The sequence below is a fragment of the Bos taurus genome, chromosome 10 (genome assembly GCF_002263795.3).
Source record: "Bos taurus isolate L1 Dominette 01449 registration number 42190680 breed Hereford chromosome 10, ARS-UCD2.0, whole genome shotgun sequence".
Classification (NCBI taxonomy): Eukaryota; Metazoa; Chordata; class Mammalia; order Artiodactyla; family Bovidae; genus Bos; species Bos taurus.
This window is the reverse complement of record NC_037337.1, coordinates 57,529,970-57,539,528: the sequence shown is the minus strand read 5'-3', so window position 1 is coordinate 57,539,528 and position 9,559 is coordinate 57,529,970. Positions and strand designations below refer to the sequence as shown.

Sequence of the window (9,559 nt, the reverse complement as noted above, 5' to 3'; positions counted from 1 at the left end):
CTTTGGGACACCATGGGCTATAGCCCATCAGACTCCTCTGTCCATGGAAGTCCAAGAATACTGGAGTGGGTAGCCATTCCCTTCTCCAGGGGATCTTCCCAATCCAGTGATCGAACCCAAGTCTTCTGCATTGCAGGCAGATTCTTTATCATCTGAGCCATCAGGGAAGCCCATACATGGGTTCAAAACAGGTATAGAGGGGAGTGAAGATGGCATGCCCTAGAAATGTGTGTGAAGTGACCCAAAAAGTCGCTCTTAAAAGATGTCAAACATGCTTGTGATGAATTTTATCAAAATTATTTCATTTATATGAGATTGGTAAAGAAGAAATACTTGATTGATAAATTGGAATTTTTAGATTGATTCTGTAGATATAATTTAAATATATATGTGAATGAAATTAAAACACTAGCTTTCTTTAAGTAGAAATTTGACAAATTCACATTCTTGAAATTATATATTCAAGTTGGCTAAAATACTTTTTGGGGACCCTCTCTTTGGAGTAATGGGAGATACCTTCTATTTCATCTCCGTAGCTATCATTTTCTTCTCATTCCTTTTTTTGTTTAGTTTTCTCATAGTCATAAACTTAACTTTGCAATCCAGCTAAACTTGGAGGGGGATAAGGAAAATATGGAACCCAAAGAACAGCAGTGGGAGTACAAAAATTATAAAAGTTATTTCAAGAAGATGTGGATGATGGGATGCTCTCCTGAGCTACAGAGGAAATGGTCTGGTGGTTAAATACAAGTCAGATTTATTAGATTTGTCCACAGTCAGAAATTTTGATCTTCTTGCTGGTCTTGCCATTCTTGAACTGCAGCACTCTGTGGCTTCTACAGTATTCATGCCCTCTTTCGCCTTGCCAAAGACCACATACTTGCCATCCAAACACTCAGTGTTGGCATACTGTAGACGAAAAACTGGGAACCATTTATGTTGGCTCCAGCATTGATCATGGACAAGATGCTAGGACCTGTGTGCTACAGGATGAAATTCTTGTCATCAAATTTCTTTCCAAAGACGGACTAGCCATCAGAGCCATTATGGTTTGTGAAGTCACCATCCTGCACATATATAAATCCTGGAATTATTCTGTGGAAGCAGAAAACTTTATGTCAAATCTTTCCTCCCTAGTTCTCAGAGTTCAGAAGTTTTCTGCTGTCTTTGGAGCTTTGTCTACAAACAGCTTGAGAGAGAAGTGACCCAAGGGCTTGTTGGCAATGTCCAAGACCAGGTGGGGTTGACCATGGTTGGGCAGTGGGCGAGACTCCAGGCAGCTGCATCTGCGAGGTCCTCCTTGCATTTCTTGATCCAGCTTTCTCCCTGCTTCTACTCTTTCTCTCACACCCTCCACAGTTCACTCCCTACAAACCTGTCAAAGTGGTTATTTTAATACAGAAATCAGATCATGTGGCTTTCCTGCTTAGGACCCTCATATGGCTTCCTCCCACATTTGAAATACTATCCAAAGTCCTTCTCATGACTTTGGCACTCATCTGGCACTCACCTCTCTCTCCCGCTGGTTTCCCATCCTTCTTTCCTCCCTCACTGTGATGCAGCCTCACTCATCTCCTTACTGGTCCTTTACTCAAGACCTTGCATTTGCCCTGTTTCTGCATGATGCTTCCTTATATTTCCTCACTTCCAGGTCTCTGCTTGAATGCCATCTCCCCAGAGAGACCTCCCCAATTGCCCTATCTAAAGAGACCTCTGAAAAGAGTGAAAGTGTTAGTTGCTCAGTTGTGTCTGACTCTTTGCGACACTATGGACTGTAGCCCACCAGGCTCCTCTGTCCATGGAATTCTCCAGGCAAGAATACTGGAGTGGGTAGCCATTCCCTTCTCGAGGGGATCTTCCTGACTCAAGGATTGAACCTGGATCTCCCACATTGCTGGCAGATTCTTTATCATCTAAGCCACCAGAGAAGCCCCAAAGAGACTCCTAGGTGTTCTCTGTGTCCTTAATGTTCTTTTTCTTCATGGCACTCATGCTCTGCCTTTGTTACATGTATTATTTGTGTATTTAATTCTATTCCAGTCTCCCCCACTGGAATGGAAGCTTCATGAGAGCCTTGTCTATTTTTTTTTTTAATGCTGAATCCTCAGTGTCTAGAATAGTGCCTTGCATATAGTATACAGTCAATAAATATTGAATAAATGAGTAAATAAGTGAATGTGTGTGTGGGTGCTGAGTCGCTTCATTTATGTCCAACTCCTTGTGACCCTATGGATTATAGCCTGCCAGGCTTCTCTGTCCAAGGGCTCCAGGTAAGAATAATGGAGTGGTTTGTTGTACCCTCCTCCAGGGCCAGGTAAGAATAATGGAATGGTTTGCTGTGCCTTCCTCCAGGGGATCTTCCCAACCCAGGGATGGAACCTGTATCTCTTTACATCTCCTGAATTGGCAGGCAGGCTCCTTACTAGTGCCACGTCAGTTCAGTTCAGTTCAGTCACTCAGTCGTGTCTGACTCTTTGCGACCCCATGAATTGCAGCACGCCAGGCCTCCCTGTCCATCACCAACTCCTGGAGTTCACTCAAACTTACGTCCATCGAGTTGGTGATGCCATCCAGCCATCTCATCCTCTGTTGTCCCCTTTTCCTCCTGCCCCCAATCCCTCCCAGCATCAGGGTCTTTTCCAATGAGTCAACTCTTTGCATGAGGTGGCCAAAGTACTGGAGTTTCAGCTTTAGCATCATTCCTTCCAAAGAACACCCAGGGCTGATCTCCTTTAGAATGGACTGGTTGGAGGAAGCTCCAAGTGAATGACTACAAGCTATTTATTGAATACCAGTTATGGACCAGGCATTATTCCTACTTTCTCAATGTATATTGTTATGTAACTTCTTTTGCATATGTTATTTCATATGTGATCTAGAATGAATCACTTTAGTGGAACTAAAGTGGAATTTATTATAATAATAGATACAATAATCTATAAGTGGAATAGATTATAAATGTCATTTGAGGATATAAAGTCAAATAAAAGAAAAGAGAACTTTTATTTGTCTTGTGAGCCTCTATGTAGCTGCAGTGTGGACTTTGTTTTATATTTGGTGAAGTCCAGCTTTTCTCAGCATTCCAGGGCTCATCAGCCTCTTTTTCTCTTATCTGCAGGTAATAAGAAACTGTATGAGTTCTCCCTTTGCTTTCTACATTCTATTTGCAGACTTCTTTTTCAGTTCTCTCTGTATTATTGGGATTCCCTTAATTTTTTTCATGGATTTGCCATCAGTTTGGACATCCAGGACAGAGCAATTAATTCCATAGCAACTAAGCCCAAAGTCCTAGTGTGACCCCCTCCTTTGACCTAGAAAACCCTTTGGATTACTAACCTGTGTTTCTTAAGCCAATGTTTCCATGAATGTTTGGTATTCCTTTTTGCTTTAAGACTCAGACATGTGGCCTGAATCCACTGACTTATTTTATTTCAAAATTTCTTTCAGTGTCTATATTGAAGTCTGCTGATCTTGGAGCACCTAGTCAAAAGCTGGGACCTTAGCTATGAATTATGACAGTCACAAAGCTCAAAACTGGCAGATAATTTCTTCTCTGTCCTGAAGGATTATTGGCCAGTGGCTGAGTCGCTTTACAGAAAAGGTTGTGTATGGTATAGCAACCTCTTCATTTGATGCTCCTTTCCTCTGTCCCTGTGCTCACTTCATCCTTCATCCAGTTCATCCCACTGGCAGCTCTTCCCATCTCACCATTGACCTTTGCCTTCTCTATGTGTTCACTTGGAAGGGTCACGTGGCTCCTCCATTATCGTCTCCTTTCCAGGCATTACTTTCTCACCTTTAGGCTCATTCAGGTATTTCATGTTGATGCTTCCATCTTCCAAATGATGCCACATGCTTTCCATGTATGTCCAGCATTAATCTTGATTATGATTCCCAAGTCCTTGAGGGATTTCTTTCACCCTGTAGACCAGGGCATATTCTAACTCTATAGCTTCCTTCTTTCTTATCTTTTTGAAAACTTTCTGAGAAGCATGTCATTTTGAACTTGTTCATTCCTCCACTAGTGTGGGCTTCAGTTGTTTGGAATCTCCAATACGATTTCTTTTTTAGGTACTCTAAGTAACTAGCCTATGAGTAAGGTTACTTGCTCTTTGCCACTAGGATTTAGCTCCTAGAAAAAATGTGTTTCTAGAAAGAAGTGAAACTCCTCATGCCATTCTGCTTGTCTCTGGCTCTTGCTGAGGACAAAGGAATACTTATGCCTCTGTATACTCATCAAGATAAAGTGGCTTGGGCATAGGTGATACAACTTTTTGTATTTAATACTGACTTGGTCATTGCCATTCTCTGCAGTTTTTGAGAGGTAATGCTTTTAGGGGCTGAATTACCTTCTTAGTAAATGTGCCATTAGAGAGGGCTAAGTTTGCTCAATGAGGACTCTTTCTTTTAATTTGCTGTTATTCAGGATTTTCCTTAGAGTTTGTTTTAAAAATTATGAATGCTATACAATATTTTCCTTAGATTTATCTTGAAATGGTAAATGCTTCTTGCAAAAATTTTTGGGATATCATGCAGAAATGTATAAAGAAGCAGCACTAAACATGAAACAACAAAAACAATTCGATCAAAATTTCATCATCAATAGGCAGGTATTGTTAATGTTGTGGCATTTTTTTCCCTTTCATCATTTTTGTAATCTGATGACATGGTTCACTGCAACCATTCCTACTAAAAGTTAGCAACTCACAAAGTGATAGGAGACTAAGCAAAAACCTTGAAAGGTTTGCCATTGCTTATCACTTTAAATGCACATTTTAATTCAAGTCACTTCCCTTGTAGGTGGAGTGGATTTTAGTATTGGAAGGGGTCTTACTTAACCTTCCAGTCTGACTTCTCCTAATTGATAAACTTGGATTCCTCCATAATTTTCCTAGAAAGTGTCATAAAGTTTCTGTTTGCTGGGTTCTAACCTATGCTCTATATTCTTTCTCTTGGAATGAGTTTCTCCATTCTTTGTAGGTTTAAATGATTTCTTCTCTAGTGTCTCTTTCCTAAAACCTTAATCACATTGTGTAGATATTTTTGGTTTATTCTTTCATAGATTTATTCATTTCACTAGAGCAATACTCTGAACCTAGAATACAATGTTTGTGAAAGCTTGATGATTAGTGAAATTTTTTATTTCAAAGATAGTAGCAGTTTTCTGTTTTTCAGAGGCAGAGATTTTATACTGTGAAAGACCCGAAGACTGTTCTCTTTCTTTTTCCTTTGGTCTGGGAACTCTAACATTTTACCATGCCTTTAGTAATGCGAAGGTAAAGTGCAGATCCTGCTTGAAAAGGACAGTTTGAGACTTCATGGACTTTGGAGCAGTGATGGCTCACATAAGGTTTTATGGGTCTTCCTTGTTTTTGTAATTCCCCTTTGGTATTTTGTAATTCCCTTTTGATACTTTGTCTGCTGACCAAGATAGTTTGCCTAACAGTATGTGTTGAGAATTAAAAAAGTCAGTGTCCTCACTTAGTAAAATTGGTACCGAGGGTTCTCAAGTGGCCTGAAGAAGCTGACCATGCCAAACAATGACCCACAGAAAAGCCTAGAGTAGTATTTCAGATCTATGTGACAGGTGACAACCAGATAGCCCCTGGCTGTTATATCCCTCAGGCTATGAGAAGTATATCCTTCAGAACTTCCCTCCATCCCCAGAAATACATGGGGAAGTAAGCCAGGGTAAAGATTGGACTTTGTAGGTAGCAGGATAAACAAGAACAAGGAGCCCAAACCATTGTTTTGGAAACAATGGGAACGTAAGGAAAGGTCATTTCCAGGGCTAGAGAACAAAGACTACTTGTGTTCAACAAGTATTTGTTGAGCACCTACCATGTGTTGGCACTGTGCTAAGCACTGGGAATGCAAAGATGTCTGGGACACAGTCCCTGTCCTAATGAAGCTCACAGTGATGTGCACTGAATTATCTTGATGGTAACATGAAAATACAACACAACAGGGCAAATGAAATAAAGACTTGTACATGTAATCACTTGACTATGAGGAATGTGACATCTGGCTCTGCCTAAGAGGGTAGGACAGTTGCACTCATCTCACACGCTAGCAAAGTAATGCTCAAAATTCTCCAAGCTAGGCTTCATTAGTACATGAATTGAGAACTTCAAGATGTTCAAGTTGGATTTAGAAAAGGCAGAGGAACCAGAGATCAAATTGCCAACATCTGTTGGATCATAGGAAAACGCAAAAAAAATCCAGAAAGACATCTACTTCTGCTTTATTGACTATGCCAAAGCCTTTGACTGTGTGAATCACAACAAACTGTGGAAAATTCTCAAAGAGATGGGAATACCAGACCACACTACCTGCCTCCTGAGAAATCTGTATGCAGGTTAAGAAGCAACAGTTAGAACCAGACATGGAACAGTGGACTAGTTCCAAGTTGGGAAAGGAGTACGTCAAGGCTGTATAGTGTCACCTTGCTTAGTTAACTTAAATGCAGAGTACATCATGCGAAATGCTGGAATAGATGAAGCACAAGCTGGAATTAAGATTGCCGGGAGAAATATCAATAACCTCAGATATGCAGATGACACCACCCTTATGGCAGAAAGTGAAGAGGAACTAAAAAGCCTCTTGATGAAAGTGAAAGAGGAGAGTGAAAAACCTTGCTTAAAACTCAACATTCAGAAAACTAAGATCATGGCATCCGGTTCTATCACTTCATGGCAAATAGATGGGGAAACAATGGAAATAGTGAGAGACTTTATTTTCTTGGGCTCCAAAATCACTGCAGATGGTGACCACAGCCATGAAATTAAAAGACGCTTGCTCCTTGGAAGAAAAGTTATGACCAACCTAGATAGCATATTAAAAAGCAGAGATATTTGACAGAAAACAGCAAAATTCTATAAAGCAATTATTTTTCAATTAAAAAATAAGTTAGAAAAAGAAAGCAGACATTACTTTACTGACAAAGGTCCATATAGTCAAAGCTATGGTTTTTCCAGTAGTCATGTATGGATGTGAGAGTTGGTCTATAAAGAAAGCTGAATGCCGAAGGATTGATGCTTTTGAACTGTGGTGTTGGAAAAGACTCTTGAGAGTCCCTTGGACAACAAGGAGATCAAACCAGTCAATCCGAAAGGAAGTCAACCCTGAATATTCATTGGAAGGACTGATGTTGAGGCTGAAGCTCCAGCTTTGGCCACGTGATATGAAGAACTGACTCATTGGAAAAGATCCTGTTGCAGGGAAATATTGAAGGCAGGAGGAGAAGGGGATGACAGATAATAAGATGGTTGGATGGCATCACCGATGTGATGTACATGAGTTTGAGCAAGCTCCAGGAGTTGGTGTTGGTTAGGGAAGCCTGGCATGCTGCAGTCCATGGGTTCACAAAGAGTCGGACATGACTGAGTGACTGAACTGAACTGAAGAGGGTAGGAATGCTGAGGAAAAGTTCAAGGAGGTGGTGAGGTTTAAGTTGAGTCTTAAATGATGAACAAGAGCTTAGACTAGATGGTGAAATAAATTTCAGGCAAAGGGAGGAACATGAGCTTATATTGAGGTATGAAAGAATGTTGTTTGGAGGGAAAGTGGAGTATTTTAGTAGAGAGTAAGAACAGAAGGCTGGTTGGAGAAGAGAATTTGTGATGGGACAGACAGGTGGGCAAACTGTCTAGTGCAGTAGACAAGAGCTTATATGATACACTAAGGTCTTTGGATTATATGTACATAATGAAATAGAAATTAAAAAGTATGCCAGGGAATTACATGAGCTACTATGCATTTAACTAGAAATTATTCTGTTCTAGTATGAAAGATACCTTAGGTCAGAATCTCTAGAAACAGAGCCTGAGATGGGAATTCTTGTATAAGTGATCTATTGAAGGGGTGCTCTCAGGGGAAGATGCTTTGAGTGAGGGAAGTGGGATGGGGCAGGGGAAGAAGTTGATCAAAGATGTGGTTTCAGGGAGAAGCTGAACTCAGTTTGCTTTCATGGGGAGCTCTGGGGAATGAACTGCAGCTCAGAGGTGGTCCTGATACCCCCAAGGTGAGGATGGTATCCCAGCTGTCTCCAGATAAGATGGCTCCATCAGTTGTTGATAGTCTTCTAGAGAAGAGTGTGAGTGTGAGCTTCTATCAGTCAAAACCTGCATCCTCTTGGGATGAGCGTATCAGTCTTAGGAGACCTGGGTGGGGCTCCAACAGCATTGACTGTATGGGATGGATCCGTCAAGGCTAGAAGTGGAGGAACAATTGGGAGTTTTCAGGAAAAGTGTGAGATATAACATAGAGAAAGGAGTGGATTTAAGAGATACCCTTGAGGTGGAATTGATGAAATTTAGTGACCAATTGGATATGACGATAGTTGAGAACAGATTCCAAGTGCCATCTCTGTTTGAGGCTTAGGCGACTGGATACCTGTTGTCTGGACACTAATCTCTTATTTAGAGGTCAGCTGAGGGGTAGATTTGAGAGTAATGATGCTGAGTTTGGGTTTGCTCTAAAAATTCAGGTTTCTTGTCAAATATCTAGAAAGCTATGGTCAGTGGACAAGAGAGAATCCATTGCTGTTTAGGGTAGGGAACTGAGGTAGAAATTTGTAGACATTATCAAGGTGAGTTTGGCAATCAAATCTGAGGGGTGGATGAGACCACCCAAGGAGAGGAAGACAAAACAAATAATGCTGTAGACAATTTGGAAAGTGTCTTGGACCCAACCTGCTCATTCTAGTCCCAGATCCAGTTTCCCAATAGATATCATCAATAAAGAATTAATGGACTGAAAATGACAATGATTGTTCTTGAAAGTTTGATTTGGAGGTTTCTGTTTTTAGTGGATTATTATTTTTAATTAATTAATTATTTATTTTCAGCTGCTCTAGGTGTTTGATGCTGCATGAACTTTTCTTTAGTTGCTGTGAGTGGGGGCTACTCTGTAGTTGTGGTGCTTAAGCTTCTCATTGTGGTGGCTTCTTTTGTTGCAGAACACGGGCTCTAGGGTGAACAGGCTTCAGCAGTTTTGGCACATGGGCTCAGTAGTTTCAGCTCCTGGGCTCTAGAGCACAGGCTCAGTAGTTGTGGTGCACGGGCTTAGTTGCCCTGTAGCACGTGGGATCTTCCCAGACCAAGGATCAAACCCAGGTCTCCTGCATTCACAGGTGCATTCTTTATCACTGAGCCACCTGGGAAGCTTGAGGTTTCTTTTTTTTTAATATTTGTTTTTATTTTGTTTATTTATATTTATTTGTCTGTGCCAGGTCTTAGTTGTGGCATGTGGAATCTTTAGTTATGGCATGCAAACACTTACTTGCTCCATGTGGGATCTAGTTCTCCAGTCAGGAATCAAACCCAGGCCCCCTGCACTGGGACCATAGAGTCTTAGTCACTGGACCACTAGGGAAGTCCCTGGAGGCTTCTTGAGTGAGAGATATCAGTACACTGTTGGTTTCCTGTTCCTCCTCCAGCCTGAGGTTTCAACCAGGAGACTGAGTGCAGGGCCCCTGACCTTATCTATTCCTTCCTCTTAAGGCTGACTTTGTGGGATTTCAAAAGTGATTGTCCCCCACTGATCTCCTTTCTCCACG

At 41.2% G+C, this 9,559-nt stretch overlaps 1 pseudogene; it reads right to left on the bottom strand.

Moving 5' to 3' along the window:
• Nucleotides 1-525: 525 nt before the first annotated feature.
• On the bottom strand, nucleotides 526-1,537 carry LOC107132873 (peptidyl-prolyl cis-trans isomerase A-like; annotated as a pseudogene).
• Between the last annotated feature and the right edge of the window lie 8,022 nt (nucleotides 1,538-9,559).